This window comes from Schistocerca serialis, chromosome 2, assembly GCF_023864345.2.
Source record: "Schistocerca serialis cubense isolate TAMUIC-IGC-003099 chromosome 2, iqSchSeri2.2, whole genome shotgun sequence".
Taxonomy (NCBI): Eukaryota; Metazoa; Arthropoda; class Insecta; order Orthoptera; family Acrididae; genus Schistocerca; species Schistocerca serialis.
In genome coordinates this window covers 394,616,700-394,634,045 of record NC_064639.1, presented here as the reverse complement: position 1 = coordinate 394,634,045, position 17,346 = coordinate 394,616,700, and positions in this window count along the sequence as shown.

The window sequence follows — 17,346 nt, the reverse complement described above, 5'->3', positions numbered from 1 at the left end:
TCTCATCGTCGTGCACAACACAGATGTTTGATACATGGTGTTGAAACTCCGACAGGAATGGTCGCATTGTTACCGCTAACGAAAACGCGGCGGGACCAAACGGGAGCGGCCCGCGAACAAACAAGATGGGAGAATGGGAACGGAAGAACAAGCACGACGATAGACAACCGAGCAAGACACCAAGATCAACAACAAAGCATTAAACAACGGCGTCACAAGAGATAACCTCATGAAATCAAAGTAACGTCCGCTCATAAACGGGAAGTAAGCACACGCAACATAAACAAGGTGTCTGTAAGCAAGATATCAACCGACTCAACGCGAATACCAGACTGCCTAGCTGAATGAGAGACAGCCGCCTAAATACCCGACAGAGTATGTAACTATTGTCTGCTGGGATCACGTGCTCCACCGTGGTGCTCTCGCGTTAGAGTGGGGGCCTGGAGCGTGCACAGCTACGGCTTACGGCGCGACTGCTGCAGAGACCTCTAATCGTCATGGCGTTCCATACCGTCTGGCGCGGATTCGAAATCCGCGGCGCTCGGTACCAGACATGGAGCACATATGGACTCAGACACCGACAGTCTGCCTGGTGAGCTACAACGCAAGAGAACGGTGTTCAGACGGAACGGATATTCTGATCGAGAAATAGTCCACGCATTCCATTCGAAGTAAGTTCAAAGCAGTGGCGTAAATGAAGATGGGGAGGCATCCATCGCAAAGGTATTCTTGCCGTATTTTTGCAACTTGTTTTCAAGAATAGAACGAAACCTTAAGAGACACGAGCAAAATTGAGGTCTTTGTTTTGTTCGCCCAAGGACGATCTGGGCCTTAGGAAACGTGTCGTATATACGACCCGATGCAATGTGTGCCACACCGTGCAAGAAGGTTGAGTTGAACACCGTCGTCATAACCGCCTGGGCCAACCTGATAAACTCGCGGTTGCGGAACATTTGATGGACATGGGTCGTCGCCTGTTTGGCAATTAGACTGAAGTTTTATCCTCAGCGTTATCGTTCTGGGACTGTTTTTTTGAAGGAGGCCATACATATCCGTACTGGAGACAATCTTATAAGTGGGGATGCAGGCGGTAAATTAAACCCCGCTATGAATCCAGCACTGGCTGCCATTAAATGAAAACATATGAAACAAGAACGTCCGTTTCGTGACGTGTGGCGCGACGCATCGCCCTGCTGAGAATTAATTCAGCTTTTAGCCACAGGAGCGTCGGGCTGCACAGTCATTTCCCTCAGCGCGCGCGGGAAAAGCTTTATGCGGCTCCTGGCAGGGTGCACTATGAGCGCCGCTTTCCTCCGTATATCTCCCCGGAGAACGCGTATTCCCTGCTGCTGGCCTGACAATTTTCGACGCCGCCACGTGCGTATCATCATCCGCGCCTTGTAGCAGTGACAACAGCAGCCACCACCACCTCAAGATGTCGAATAATTATATCCACACAATGTCATCCAGCTGCAGACACGAGAAGATTAATTGCAACAGATCCGTCGGGAAAGCCTTGAAACCCACAAGAACATTGTTCTTTGAAAAATAAATAAATAAAATAAAACATTTGGTGGATAAAATACCAATCTCTTTATTTTTCTTATACACCTCCTACTTACAGGCATCTGAAGACGCTCTGTGTTGTAAACGTAACAAATAATGTAACTTTTTATAATGTAGAAACCTTATAGTCAGATAGTCTAAGTGCATCAAAAGGCTGGTATGTAGCCATATCTTAGGGAAAAAAAGAGCCTAAATCTGATTAATAGTTCGCCTATAATGCAGCGAACTGATTATGAACAATAGTTCGAAACCGATTACGACAAGAAACAATAAAATGTGTTAAAGAGAAATGTCCTGATGTTAGTGTTTGCTATCCGCTTTTATTACCATATATGTGAAGACAGTAACTGTTCTCGAAAGAACAGAATACTGTTGATAACCGTGCAGCTTTTCCCTGGAATAAATGATGACTAACTGAAACCCTCAGCTGCCGACAGGTGTTGTTGATATACCTCGATGTGGACAGTTGAGAATGTGTGCCGCGACCGAGACTCGAACTCGGGATCTCCTGTTTACATGGCAGACGCTCTATCCACTTTTTTTTTATTTTTTTTTTTTGTCAGGCCTCCATCCTCCCCTTATAGCCCGTCACTTGCACTCGCCGAAATTGCCTTCATCGGATAGCTTCAGTAGCCGTAATTTAATGAACTAAATGACTCCTCATTAGACGGAAATGAAAATACTTCTTGACTGGTACCCCTGACTCTCCGTATGTGTACGCGTGGAATTTCAGCAGACTGGTGGCTTCAGAGTTTGTCTTCTCGGTGAATAGCTATTACTAATGTATTCCGTTGTCGAACATTCGTTTTTTCGTCCATCTTTCAAGTGTTATTTCTGTTTCAGCTTCTCTGAACTCCGAAGCCCCGGCCACCAAAGTCTCCATGACATCCTACCAGGGAACCTTTTTGGTTTTCTAACATAAAGGAAATTAAAGAATAATAATGTCTCCCCATTAGTACGGCAAATGATATGAAAAAAACTAGTAAAGAGATTAAAAGAACTGATAACGTAAAGATTTTTGCAATATAGTGACTCTATGTCAACGTTCGTAATAAAAAACAAGCATAGTTTTCTCTATATTCCGTCGTTCGTATCAGTGTCTGGTGCTCCATCGTTAATAGTATCCTATATTCTTCTTTACTCTTCTCTTTCTCGGATAGGATGCAGTATACCGTGTGGCCCTTTAGTCAATTGACTGCACGTCGTTTTGTATTGGGATAGGGAGCTTCGTCAGGGTTGAGTAGACGTGTCGGTGTTATCGTTCTTGGTGATGTTCGCATTATGCTTGCGAGTTTCTGTGTGCAGAGGGACCATATGTCCTGTACAGCGTCGCAAGTAAATCTATGCTCGTCTGTGTCGACTAAGTGACATCTGATACAATTCGGTGTTTCAGCCAGGTGAATCTTGAGTAACCTCGAATTGGTCGGGAATTTCCTATTGACTGCCATGTACCAAGTTGAGCGCACTGTAGATGAAAGATGCGGGTCGTGAATGTTCTCCCAGACTTGTTTCCAGTTATAACTTTTACATTTCTCCTCCACCATATTGTGTGGTTTACTTTCCGTCATTGTGGCGTAAATTGCTTTCACTTTGTGTCGGTCTTCCTCTAGAATTCTTATTTGTATGTAGCTAATTTCTAGTATGAAGTACCTGAAGTGACAGAGCGAGTTCAGAATGTGTTTTACATCTACAGGTGGGTCCAGATTGGGAGGCACTATTTCATTCAAAATGTGAGCCGTCAGTGTGTTAGGTGATCTGTGCCACTCTTTGTATGTTTGACTAACATACAAGGCTTTTGCTTTGAGGTAGACATCTGTCTTATTGAGGCCTCCCTTCCAAACTGGGAGGGTGAGGGTTTCATACTTTGCTTTAAATATCTGACCCCTGGTAACAAAGTGGCCAAGCGCTGCTAACATTTGTTGTGCCATAGTCTTTGGTAATGGCAGTACTTGGGCAACGTAATTTACTTTGGAAATTATGTAGGTATTAACTAAAGACACTCTTTGAATGACATTTAGAGTTCGCAGGCTATGTTGCCGTACGCCAGCGCGCATTTTTGCCAGCAGTTTTCTATAGTTCAAGGCAGCCGTGCGGTGGATATTGCGTGTGTATTCAATCCCGAGGCAGGTGATCGTTTCCAAGCTTCTGATTCTTTCAGCAGCACCGAGTTCTAATCCGCGTCCAATGTGCATTAAACCTGACTTGTGACGGTTGAGTTTTACCCCCGATGCAGCTTCATACGTTGTTACAATGTGGAAAGCTTTCTCTAAGTCCTCGTCTTTGGTTACTATAAAACTGACATCATCTGCGTATGCCTGGCAAATAATGAGCAGTCCTGGAATGTCTTGCGTCGGGGAGTACAAGAATGGCTCCAGTGCTATGGCAAACAATGCCATCGACATTGGGCAGCGTTGTCGTACCGAACTTGCGATACTGATCGGCCTGCTTAAGCGTCCTTTTACATTGATTTGCGACGTACCATTCATCAGGAGGGTTTTAACAGTATCAGAGATTTTCTGAGGAAAATGCATGGCGTCCATGGTTCGTACGAGATAGGAGTGGTTCACCCTGTCAAAGGCCTTTTCAAAGTCGAGGGACACGAGAGCACTTGGGATGTCACAGGCTTCGGCAATCGCTATCAGATCTCTATATGCAGTTAAAGTGTAGAAAATATTTCTATTTGTTCCGACACACGTTTGGTATTCGCCGGTAACGCCGGTAATGACAGAATTAAATCGTTGCATAATGACACGTGCGAAAATTTTATAGTCAGTGTTAAGTAATGTTAAAGGCCGGAGATTCTCAACAGTTTTGCCTCCAGGAGTTTTTGGAACTAGCACCACTATCCCTTTACAGAAATCTTTCAGGCTGTCATTGCGAATGTTCATAATGTCATTACAAACCAGAGTCATCCTACTAGTTAACTGTTGCCTAAACGTGCGATAAAACTCAACGGGTAATCCGTCAGGACCAGGCGATTTATTTATTGGGCTTCGGAGAATGGTGTCTGTTACTTCATCCTCGATTATGTCTGAGGCGAGTTCTTCCGCTTGTTCCGGACCAAGTCTCCCCCTCGCCCTTTCCGCAAGGACTGCCTGCGCTGCCACATCTATTGGTTTTTCAGCTAGTAACGCCGTAAAATGTTTATAAATTTCTTCTTGAATATCAGTTTGTGTATTGAGAAGGCGACCGTCTGCAGTTTTTAGCGCCGTTAGTATTTTTCTTTCTTCTTTTTTGCTCTTGTATAACGCGGTACATGTATGTGGTCTCCTCCCGCACTGCATTTTGCAGACGTGTTCTCACTTTACAGCCTTCAGATTGTTTTCACGTCAGTGTTAGGAGTGTCGCCTTGATTCTTTTAATCTGCATGTGATTGTCCACCACAGTATTATCGTCTTTATAAAGGTCGCGTAGGCACTGAAAATAGAATTCTACTGTGGTCCTCTGCCAGGCGCATTTCTCGCGAGAGTAACATTTCATGGCTTTTATTAGAGCTGGCTTTGCACATTTTATCCACCACCAGAAAGCCGAATTTTACAGTGGAAATTTCCTTTCACAATCTACCCATGTGTGTTGGAAGACGGCGTGGCACCCTGGATCTGATAAATGGGTAACATTCAGTTTCCACGGGCCTCTTGCTCTATACGTACCCTGTTTTTCCATATTTATGGTACATATATATGCTACATGGTCAGAGAATTGGAAGTTGCATAAATTCTGTCAATGCGGCTGGCAGAATGGCTGGTGACGTAAGTAAAACCAGGCGTGTCGCCGTGTTTAAGTTCCCACGTGTCGATTAAGTTTAAGTCTCTAAAAATGTCCAGAAGTTCTACGGAAGTGTTAAAATTTGGTGTTTGGTCTTTTGGTTTTAGTACACAGTTGATATCAGCAGCAAATATTACTTGGCCTGTGCGGGTTGTAAAAAGTGGCACGATCTCCTCCTTAAAAAACTCCGATCTCTGACGCTTATTTCCCGTTCCAGAAGGGGCGTAAACATTTATGAATCTGGGGTTGTGGATCGTCCCCGCGATACCTCTGCTGTTTGGCAGTCTGTCGACATTGGCTACGGTGATGCCTTCTTTCGTCAGAAGTGCGGTTCCGAGTTCACTGCCTTGTCCCGGATTGTTGACCGCATTGTAACCTGTGATACGCTCCGTATCAATATCGGCGACCTCTTGCAACAGCGCAATGTCGATATCAGCTGCATATAAGAAGTCCGTAAGATTCTTCAGGTTTGACGTGCTGCTGATCTTGTTGATGTTGACCGTGGCAACACGGTATGCCTGTAAAGGTGGCATGATGGTAGAGGTATGCGTGACGTTGAGCCGCTCCCTTAGTGATGACGGAGGGGCATCAATTAAAAGAAGTCGGGGTCGGCATCCACCGCCTTAACAGCAGTTTCAGTCTTCCGTTGCCCTTGCGATTCCGTTTCCCGGACTTCTGACACTGTTTCTCGGTGTTGTCCCTGTACTTCGGTCATATCGTTGTCGTGAGAGCATTATTCGACGTCGTCCGCCCAGTTACGCGGATGGTGAGCTTCACGCGGATCTGCACTGCTATCTGGCAGGTGGTCACCTGTACCTTCTGTATCTACTGACATCATCTTCGTCTGTGATGGGGTGGGTCTGTTGTCGGAGTCAGCCTCTGAGTCGTCAGTACGGGACGTTTTGGACGTCTGGAGAGTTGCAATGAAAACCTGAGACGTCACCTCGATCAGCTTCTGACGCATCTGATTGGCCTTCTCGCGCAGCGGTATCGCTTTTGTGTCAGCATCCTGTTGCGCGATTCTTCTTTTCTTCTGCTTTTTCGGGGAAGGGCACTTGGAGTTTTGAGCAGTGTTCTCTTGAGTGGCACAGTCTTCGTCCATGGGAAATGTGGTGTCACCGCCAGACACCACACTTGCTAGATGGTAGCCTTTAAATCGGCCGCGGTCCGTTAGTATACGTCGGACCCGCGTGTCGCCACTATCAGTGATTGCAGACCGAGCGCCGTCATACGGCAGGTCTAGAGAGACTTCCTAGCACTCGGCCCAGTTGTACAACCGACTCTGCTAGCGATGGTTCACTTACAAAATACGCTCTCATTTGCCGAGACGATAGTTAGCATAGCCTTCAGCTACGTCATTTGCTACGACCTAGCAAGACGCCATTAACAGTTACTATTGATATTATGAATAATGTACCGTCAAGAGCGACGTTCACCATTTATGGATTAAAGTTAAGTATTCCACCAGCTACGTCCGTGTTTTTCTAAATTCTAATTTTCTTGTCCTGTTCCAGACCTCACGCCAGCCTGCGTGAGCTAAAACGCGTGCCTTTCGGCTTCCTCTTGTAACCCGGTGTTGGCTCCCCTGCCAACCCACAACAGGAAAAACTTCCGCTGCTTGTGGCTGTCCGGAGACAACACTAACCTCGCTGCCACCCTGCGTCTCCTTATATCCCTCCTTAACTTCCTGTAAGGAAGCTCCACGGGTTTCCGGTACATTACTCGTCTCCATTGGTATGTTCTCCTCTTTGTGGTCAGTATACGCATCTAGGGTGAAATCGACGCTGAGCTCTGGAGCGGTGTTTACACGGGCGGCGGCTACGTAAGTGATCGGCAACGTAGAACTTGGGCCAGGCTGCTCACGCTCGCCAGTCGGGATCTGCGCTACGCGCCTTTGAATACACTGTGCACGGACGTGTGATGTAGATCCACATCCCGAGCATGTCCGTGATTGCCCGTCATAAATTACTATGCCCGGTATCCACTTATAATGATGTAAGATGGAATATGCTTCAGCAACTCGATTTTCACTTGCCGCACACCGTTTAATACTGGGAATATATGTTGACCTGACCATTTTTCAGCAACGTTGCTTACTACCGAACCATATTCCCGTAGTTTGCCGTTAATCTGCTCGGCAGTTACTTCGAAAGGCAATTCAAATATTCTAATGGTTCGCAACCCCAGGCCTGCCTGCGTTATTTGTACGTCGCCAACGTTTCCGTCTAAATGTTTGAACTTAAGAGATCCACCACAAGACTCAACAATTTGCTCGCATCTTTCAGGCGTCACCAATTTCAAGTAGACCGTACTACTAACGAACGATAAGTGTATGCCAATTAAATCGTCAAGCGTTAATTTCATATAATCTCGAACAAATAATTCTACCTCAAAGGATTTTGGTCTAGCAAATTTCGGGTCGAATGTCAATTTAAGAGTGTCTTTCCGTTCTGGTTGATTCATGATTGCGTTCGAGTACTCATTACTGAGGTTAGTTTTAACGCTGCAAGCGCGCACTCACCATACACAGAGACCGCCGCCGGCAGCGGTGAAGTAAACACATCCATCTGAGCCACCGAGGACACAGATGAATAGCGCGACTGCAGGGACTTATCCCTTGCACGCTTCCCGTGAGACTCACATTCCCAACTGTCCACAATTCTACATAGGTAATGTACCTTATAGACATTTGCCCATCCACTTGTAACCTCCCCCCTCACTTATCGACCTTAATGACAGTGAAAAATTAAACCGCGTGTACCTAATGGAAATTTGGGAAAAGCAATCGTCACCGAAGTTAATCTATCGGTAAAGAGGGAGGAAAGGGTTACTTCTAAATGAGAGGAAAAATGCAAATGAAACTGGTGGAAATTAATTTTGAAAAGGGGTAAAGTTAATAAAGAAAGTAAATGTGCTGCCGTTACGTTAACAATTAACTAGCGGTAATTAGATATTTGAGATTTGGGGAAATTACGGTCGCCAGTCCTAAGGACAATTACTATAGTAATTGAAAAAGAAAGGTAATTACACATATAATTAGCACTAGAAGCGTGGCAACTGAAGGTTGACACGTGTAGTGTGAAAACTGAAAGTTTGTCAGAAGTAATAAATTTCGCTACACTCTGACTTAATTTAGCAAAAGAATTAATAAAACCGGAAAATCGAAAGTTAATTTAGTGACTGAAGTTAATAGTGAGCTTTCTTTCTGAAGCACATCGAAATCCAGTAAAATACGGTTAGTCTTGGACTACCTCAACAATCATTTCAAAAGCAACTTGACTCTACGCAATTTAGAAACAAGAGATTTTACTTTGAACTTGAATTAAATGATTCTGAACTATTAACAATAGTAAAATTTAGTACGTACCAAGCTGAGCTGCAGTCACAGGTAAGCTAAAATATGCTAAAAAAAATCCCACTCTAAATTTGTGCTCGTGTAACCTAAATATTGTAGCCAGCTACTGAACTTTGAAATTAAAGCAGTGAAATCTAATTATATTATTTTAATGTTGGCGTTTGAATTTCAACGACACTCGGGTTCATTTCGGAAAAGGAAGGGACCGTGCTTGGCAATGCAATTGGGACAATGAGCAACAAAGGTTCATGCTAAGTTGCTGTAATTTTGCGAGGCAAATGGAACAATTTGAAAAGCTGAGGTCTGCCATACAGTTCTGAAACTTTACGTGCTTTTAGTCTTCCTTGTTGGTTGATTGAAGGTTTGAAGCCGTCAATCGAGGAGGTGGCGACAGTCACTCATTGTCGGCCGTCGCTGTTGCAGAAGCTGGATGTTGGCGCGCCTTCTTCTCGACACGGTCACCAGGCGAAACGGGCTCTTGATGTGCGCCAGCTAATGCTTCCCGTCCGCGACACTATGTCAGAAACTATCATCGCGAGTCGAGCGCAATTACATGCTGCCAAACCCCGAAAGCGCGGCAACTCGCGGGAGCGTCACACAACACCTGCTCCACTCGCTACTCCCGCCAGACTCTCACTTGCTCTGCCCGCGCTTCACGCGGCAGAGTTAACACTACCAAAGATCCTACACACTTTGAGTCTTCACACGACCCATCGATGTAATCGTTCGATAGCAGTTTTCCCTAGGCAAGACCCAGCGTAAAAATACAAATAATGTTTACGAAACAAACCAATTATACATCGACATGAGTGCATAAATATATATATACAAACAGTAAAACAATTACAATATATAAAGAGACAGAAATGTCATATCTTGAGGTAACAAAACAAGGAAAAAAATAATAGTAAAATAGATGAAAATAGGAGGATATGCATTTCCGGCGTTACACACTCATTACTCGCGCACGCTTTAGCGATTCCCGTAAGAGTTTGGGCAACCTGTGCTCATTCACACAGGTCATCAACAGTATTCTGTTCTTTCTAGAACAGTTACTGTCTTCACATATATAGTTAAAGGCTACCCAGCCATTGACCTTCGTCTGTGCGAATGCGCACAGGTTGCCCAAACTCTTACGGGAATCGCCAAAGCGTGCGCGAGTAATGAGTGGATGGGCAAATGTCTATGAGGTACACTTGATAGCAAAAAATTGGGTCACTGCCGATTACAACCAACATAATGTAGCTGTGTTGTAGGTCCTCTAAACACCAAAACCCCGTGGGGTACAGTCGTTTGACTACACACAATGGGTACCGCTAGAGACTACTAAGAGACCAAAGGTCTTTATGGCAGTCAGTCTAAGCGTCAACTAATATCGTCATACAAAACATATTAGAAAACACATTCTTAGCGATGAGACACCCCACTACACTCAAAAACTAACCTTAATTACAACAAGTGACATTCCAAAAGTTCTGAGAAAACGGGTTATTTTACATATATCGTACAGTAATCCTTAGTCAAAATTAAATACTTGAGACAATATATGGAGTTGCAAAGCTGTACGGCAATTGGAAGAAAGTTTTTCGCTCTCTAAAGGGTTTTCCATCCACGTGCTGAAGGTCGCTCAACGGCGAGTGGCTCTGGAAACTGGATATTGGACGAACTAGTAGAAAAACGCAATTAACGGCAACAAGCACTCTAAGTAAATCTCAACATTAACAGCAAATCACCAGTAATATCATTGTTCTCGTAACACATCAACAGCTACGTGTACACAAATTTGAACTTTAAATGACATGGCCAACGTCGTCGTTCTGGACCTGGATTCAAACCTATCACCTATAGCCATTGCTAACCAAGCTAAGCTTTGTTTGTGCCTTATTGAGACCGGATCACTAGGCATAAAGAGACGTGAAGTATAGACGTTTGCACCAGTATCAGTTATCATATCAGATCCTGAAAATAAATGACGAAAATGTTTGTACTGAAATGGGAATCCTGTCATAACAGTTACCGTCCTGGGAACTAACCCCAACGACGTTTAAAATGGTGTCATTCGCAAGGAACAAGGTATGCTCATGTTTAAAATTGAGAAACCATCATATAAAGCTTGTGACAGGGATGCGAACCCAGCACCTAATCGGATTGTTAACGAAGTACAGTCATGCTCAAAAGTATCCGAACGAACTGGATTGCATTTCGCCTGATTCCCATGCAACCCACATAACGCATCTGTCTAGCAGGTCCTCTAATCGCTCCTTGATACAGTCGTTTGACTATTGAAAATGTTTCCAACAAGTCACCACTTGAAAACACTGCTCTGTATCGAAATAACTCAGGAGTAATACCACGATACTAAAAATATCAGGGAGCACCTCATCGCAGATAAGACCGTCCTTAAGGCTTGTAAGTTCGCATTTATTGCAATAACTGACTTCCCTGAAATGTTAGCACACTCATTATTACGTCAGATAGATAATGCACGTAGTAAGTTTGTCGTATTCATGATTTCCTCTTCAAAGTGTCATACCATACTTGTTATTTAACACAAAATACCATTAAAAATTTACGTTATTCACGAGCAGCTAGTTGAGAATATGTATGAACTTCAAATGACACAACAAACCGACTCGTTCTGCATATGGATTCAAACCCAGGTCATGCAAACAAAGATTTCGTGGCTGACGGAAATTAACAGTCATTCCTGACATTATCAGTTAACAAATATCAACTTCAAATTACATAACGTAATCAATTTTAATGGCCGCGAATTCCTACCCAGCATCTATTGTCCCTGTTAACGAACTACGAGAGATGTTAAATACTGCTTCTTCACAAGTAACTTGCTTGAAATGCAATGAGGTATAGCTTTGTGTTGGACAGGGATTCGAACCCAGAACCTAATGGGATTGTTATCGAAGCCCAATCAACTTGGACATATCGGATTTTCTCGGCAGTAGCTAGATGTATTAAATGAAATGACGAGACGAAATATTAATTTTTCCTTCACAGGACTCCAACCGGCACGTTATTGAGAAAAGGAATGTTAAGTACGGGTTTGTTACACCAGCAGCGACATGTGAGAAGGTTTGATCTAGAAATAATAAGACGAAGTGTTCAGTGCTGACTGAGAATCGAACCCCAAACTTACCGTTGTTGACTTCACACAAAGAGACGTCAGCTACAGAATTTTTCTCCACCAGCAGCTCGGAATAACACCCTTGTACTTACAGTGATCTCGCAAATAGTTCTGTGTCTCACTGGGAGTCAAAAACGTCAGATATCGTTAGTGTTGACAACGAATGAAATTGCATTAGAAAAAAAAATTATTATCCACCAGCAGATAGCTGTTCTCATGCTAGATCTTGATAATACATAGTGAAACGTTTAGTGCTGAGCCAGGATTCCAACCCATTCATACGCAATATGTGGAGATGTTGAGGAATCTGCAGTTTTGAACAAACAACAAGTTGTAGTCGAGCTGTATTGTCACGAATGGATCAAATTCCGCGTTAAGGGGGGTCTGAGTTGCATTCCCAATTCAGAACCAATTGTATCGACGTACAGAAGCTCAAATAAAAGACGGAATAAGTGTCCTGTGACCACACACAGGGTTTTTTTCGTCACTAGAAATAAATAACTAGTATAACAAAGGTTACTGGCGATAGAGTTTCTACATGTCGCCACTCGTTACTTTATTGTGGTTCCACCTAATGTCTACTTGGTAGAGAAGGAATATCATGTTTAATGTGATTTTCAGACCACAATGCCATTATACCTTCTTCACTTGGCGTAGCCAGAAGAGAATAGAATCTGCCTCTCCCTATCAAAAAACATCGGCAGAAGTTGCAATCAAACTGAGACCATCATCATATGAAACTCTCATCAGTCCAACAGACCACCAAACCCTCTGCTCTACCACTCATTTCTGTATCATAACACCGTTGCGGCACAAAAGATGAGAATTCTGACACACAGGCTCCCTGTAGTGGTTTGCAGGATGTTTAGTACATTCATTTACTTGGTTGACCGAATCGCCATGAACTAGCTCCCTTGGCTACCCAGTGCATACATTCGACTCTATTTTGTAGTCACCAAATATAATTAATTCTCACGTACACAGAACTGCCAACAGTGTAGGATGCAGAAATTTAAATAGGAAGTGTTCCTTTCCATTTGAGCTACTCTATTGCGCTATCTGTTTGTTGAAACCATAGTGCAGTGCAAAAGAAATGCTAGAACTGTCTGTCTCTCAGAAGTCTAGATGCGGCCATATGCATTATCTTACAGCACTGTGGGATGCCGAAGTTCTGGAGGAACTGTTGTTCACTTCCAGAGGTGCTGTAGCTACGTCACAGCTTGTAGCGTAACGATAAGCGTGGTGCACTGTTGATAACGCGTCGCGTGTTCTATTACATTCGCTACTAAATTTTTTTTTTAAACGCAATTCTGCTCTATGCTGAAGTTTGCAATTTAATGGAACTTTGATCATAATTCTCTTCACTTCTCAACCCAAAATAGTCGCATGTGGAGAAGACGCTAACATCTGCGACATTTTGTTCTTTTCAGGTTTAATAGACGGCCAGGCAGCAGATGCACTCGAAGCTTATGTATTACGTATGGGGAGAGCACATCGTGACAAAGTAGTCAGAAAAGTATTTTCTACATTAGCTGTCGTCTGGTAGTGGCATTTTATTCTTCTTCAAACCTTCTTTGACAGCTTCATCTCAGAACAAGTTTTCTACGTGCTGTAATCAATAAACTGCACATGCATTGTAAGACTGTTATAGATAGCATCAGAGAATTCGCATATATCGTTGATGATTAATTTCTCTCTCATGTTTATTATTGTTTTAACAACACCAAAAGAAACCTTACGAAAACTGTGCACTGTATTGTAAGAAATGAAATAAAACTACCCACGATAGCCTTACGACGAAAGTCTGTTTTAACAAAACTGAGTATCTGTACACAAGCGTGCCTCTATCTGCACGAATTAGTAAAACACTACTCACTTAGATTTCGATTGGGTCTGTGTTTAAATGGTATGCTGTGTCATACTCAACAGGTATGCAAACGTGGCATTTCATAAATAAAGTTACGTATTCCCAGAAACCCAAAATTTTCTTGTCAGCAACGGAAAGAGGCATTACCTGTTGTGCAGCATTGTAAGTATTTCAGCATTGCACTATGAGCTGAAAGTATTTTCTTACGATTTACTTATCGATTTTGATCTGACTGCTTGCAGCTCTTACACAGAAAGGATAAATACGTTACATTCAGCGAGGCTGGAACCACGAGCCATAACACTCGCGTTTTTACAGATCAGCACGTCAACACAGAGCTAGCGGATAGATACGGTTTGCCTTCCCCTGTCACGAGGCCAATAGTGGCTACAACTCGTAAACCGCTATTTACAGGACGAGATTAGTGGCGATTGCCACGTTCAATGACTTTGCTGGGCTGAAAACCGTAAATTTACAATCTTCTGTTACACCTCAAGCGATAACAACTCAGGTTATTCAATGGAAATGACAGGAAAAATCAAGTGAACTTTGAGGCTTAATTCCGTGCACACCAGGAAGTAATTCGTCGATCACAGATTGCCAAACTTACCTTGCGTTGTTGCCAAATCTCAGTTACATTACCAGCAGGAAGAAGACGAACCGATGTGATCCGATAGCGGGCTGGGAAGTGACCATAACTGGCGCCTCAAAGACGCGGTTGCTACGGCCTGGAATACGTAATGCGTCTGATTCGCATTTCTGTAACTAGGTTTAGGGACTGGAGCTTAGTTACTAATAATACTCAGAACTGACTGCTACTAAGCATCATAAATCAGTAACTCTCATAGTTGACATCTTGGACATTCGGGAATCCAGCCGGATGTTCGCGTCGTTCTCGCACGATATTTCAACAGCGTGCCTCGCTGTCTTCCTCAGGTGCTACCTGAGACTGGTCCTTGGGTCGATCGAGTCCAGTATTTATGCCTGGGAGGAGCTGGGCGTTCCCTCTCTCATAGTTGTTTTTATATTTCTTTCGTAACTGTAATCAAAACTAAGAAACTCATGCACGGACGTTTTCGTGCCTCGCCGATAGTCGAGCACAACAAACAAATAAAAATAAAAAGAGAATGTGTGTGTGTGTGTGTGAGAGAGAGAGAGAGAGAGAGAGAGAGAGAGGGAGGGAGTGAGAGAGAGGGTAAAAATTGTTGTAAAGAAATTGAATACTGGTATGTAAGGAAATCTTTCATTAAAATGACTCGTTCCACATCATTACGAAATGTTGTATTCATGATCTATGGAACAAGTATTAATCTAATCTAATGTAATCATATCATATTGCTGACTATCCATGAAGAGTCATGAAGTACCGAAATTTTCGCCTATACCAGTAACCACATCTAAACTTGAAAATAAAAGACGACGGTTTTTGTAATAAACCGGGACTCCTATCAAAACCCTTTCATCCCTGTTAACTAACCATGAAATATGTCTGATATACCTCAATTCAGAAGTAACGAAGTGTGTATGAATTTAAAGATGAAGCGCATGATGTGAAGTTCTGCTACGGAGATACGAACCCAAGACGTAATCGTATTGTTAAGTAAGTAAAATCAAATGTTACGTATCGGTTTTTCTTGCTAGCTGCTATGTGTTCAATCTAAAATAAGGACACAAATTTTTGTGCCTGAGCGGCAATCGAACCGCACTTCTGTTTTTCTTCGTTATTGTCCACGAATATTGCTTAAGTATCAATTGCTTACTCACCAACAGTAAGATGTGTGCGTGTTTGTCCAGAAATTGTTGGCAACATGAACAGACATTAAAAATGCACGTTAATTTTCACTAGCAGGCCGGTGTGCACGTGATAGGGCTTGATATGAAATTATGAATATTTTTGTACTGGGTCAGGGTTCGGACCGACATATTTACCTTTGGAGGAGACCTAGAGAAGACTGCAGTCTTGGGAAAAGGAATGAAATGATTTAACTATACTGTTCCGAGAGATTCAGACCCTCGAAAGAGGAGATACGAATTCGAATCACAGTCCAGCACCAAATTTTTCAACGTCTCTAGTTCAATCAAGTACAAGTAAAATAAGAGCCCTGTTCCTTCAGACGGCTATCAGTTTATCACATAAAATAAAATTTTCTAATGTAAGTGAGTTTACTGGTGACAGTATTTCTGTTTACCCTGACCTGCACCTATGTCATTTTCCAACGTAAACCGGCTCTGCCCAGTTTGGAATGAAGGAACGTGATGTTTAATGCGGATTCTGGATTATAACTGCTTTCTCTCGATGTTACCAGAGGTAAAGTAAATCTGTTTGTGCCTTTTAAAAGTAAATGCCTGAACCCACGCATTGCACTTGAGATAGTTCATTCCACATTTCCCAGCCCCAGGAGTGTGCTGTAATGGATGATGTGCTTAGCTTACTAAACTAGTCACGGTGGAAAAAAACGCGAGTCTATTAAATGGTTAAGTAGAAGCAACCTTCTGACGTGGAGATTATGCTATTCTCATGTCAGCGGGATGTAAAGACTCTTCTAGGCGTCATAGCCTCGATTTGAAGCCATTTTGAAATTTTCACTAATTCAGGAAATTTCTTATTTCGAGAAAATCCACTGTGAAGTGAGACGTTACCGGATAATTCAATTATCACCGTCATTATTACTATCATTTTCTTCATACCGCTGCTGGAACACATGTGCTTGAAGATCATTTAAGTCCTTTTGGTCATTGAACAAGTTCTTTCCCTGTCTACGGAATCCTTTTCATGTTAATATCAAACATCAGCAATTACTCGTAGATCACATTAAAACTAAAGTAATTGATGAAGACGTTACTTGATAACGAAAACGCGCTGCCTTTCTTCACTTACTTGCGCCTAGAAATGGCTGTCGAACACTGCCAAACCAGAAGCCAAGGGATCTTACTTCAAAATGGTTCAAATGGCTCTGAGCACTATGGGACTGAACATCTATGGTCATCAGTCCCCTAGAACTTAGAACTACTTAAACCTAACTAACGTAAGGACATCACACAACACCCAGTCATCACGAGGCAGAGAAAATCCCTGACCCCGCCGGGAATTGAACCCGGGCGCGGGAAGCGAGAACGCTACCGCACGACCACGAGCTGCGGACAAGGGATCTTACTGTCTTCCAATATGCGCCGCTGTCGGTTCTTCCATATGATTTGGTCGACCTGACCTGTTTCAAGTTGTGTATGACACAGAATGTTTTTCCTTTGCAATAAACAGGAAGATTTTCATTCTAAGCTATCCAAGTCCAAAATTTTCGCAGTATTAGTTCAAATTTAGTATTCGCTTCCATAATGTAAGGAAAGTATTTCACAGTTGCAAAACCCGCATCCGACTCACTGTCCTTACACTTAGTCGCTGGCCATAAATTCTAGCTCAAAGTGACGCCAGTTTAAGTAACCTAATGTAGCGAAGACTGTTTGCCAGTGCTCTTTCTCACCGGAAAATATGCAATTCACTCATTGGGCTCCATAAGTACACTGCAACAGTAATTACTGTGTGTATGTAATGCATAGGGATTGTAGAATTTAGTGGTGCTCTCTCTTCCACTTCTGTGTACAATATACCTGACCTAAACGGGCCCTTTATCATTGCAGGCCCTGGGCGGTGGA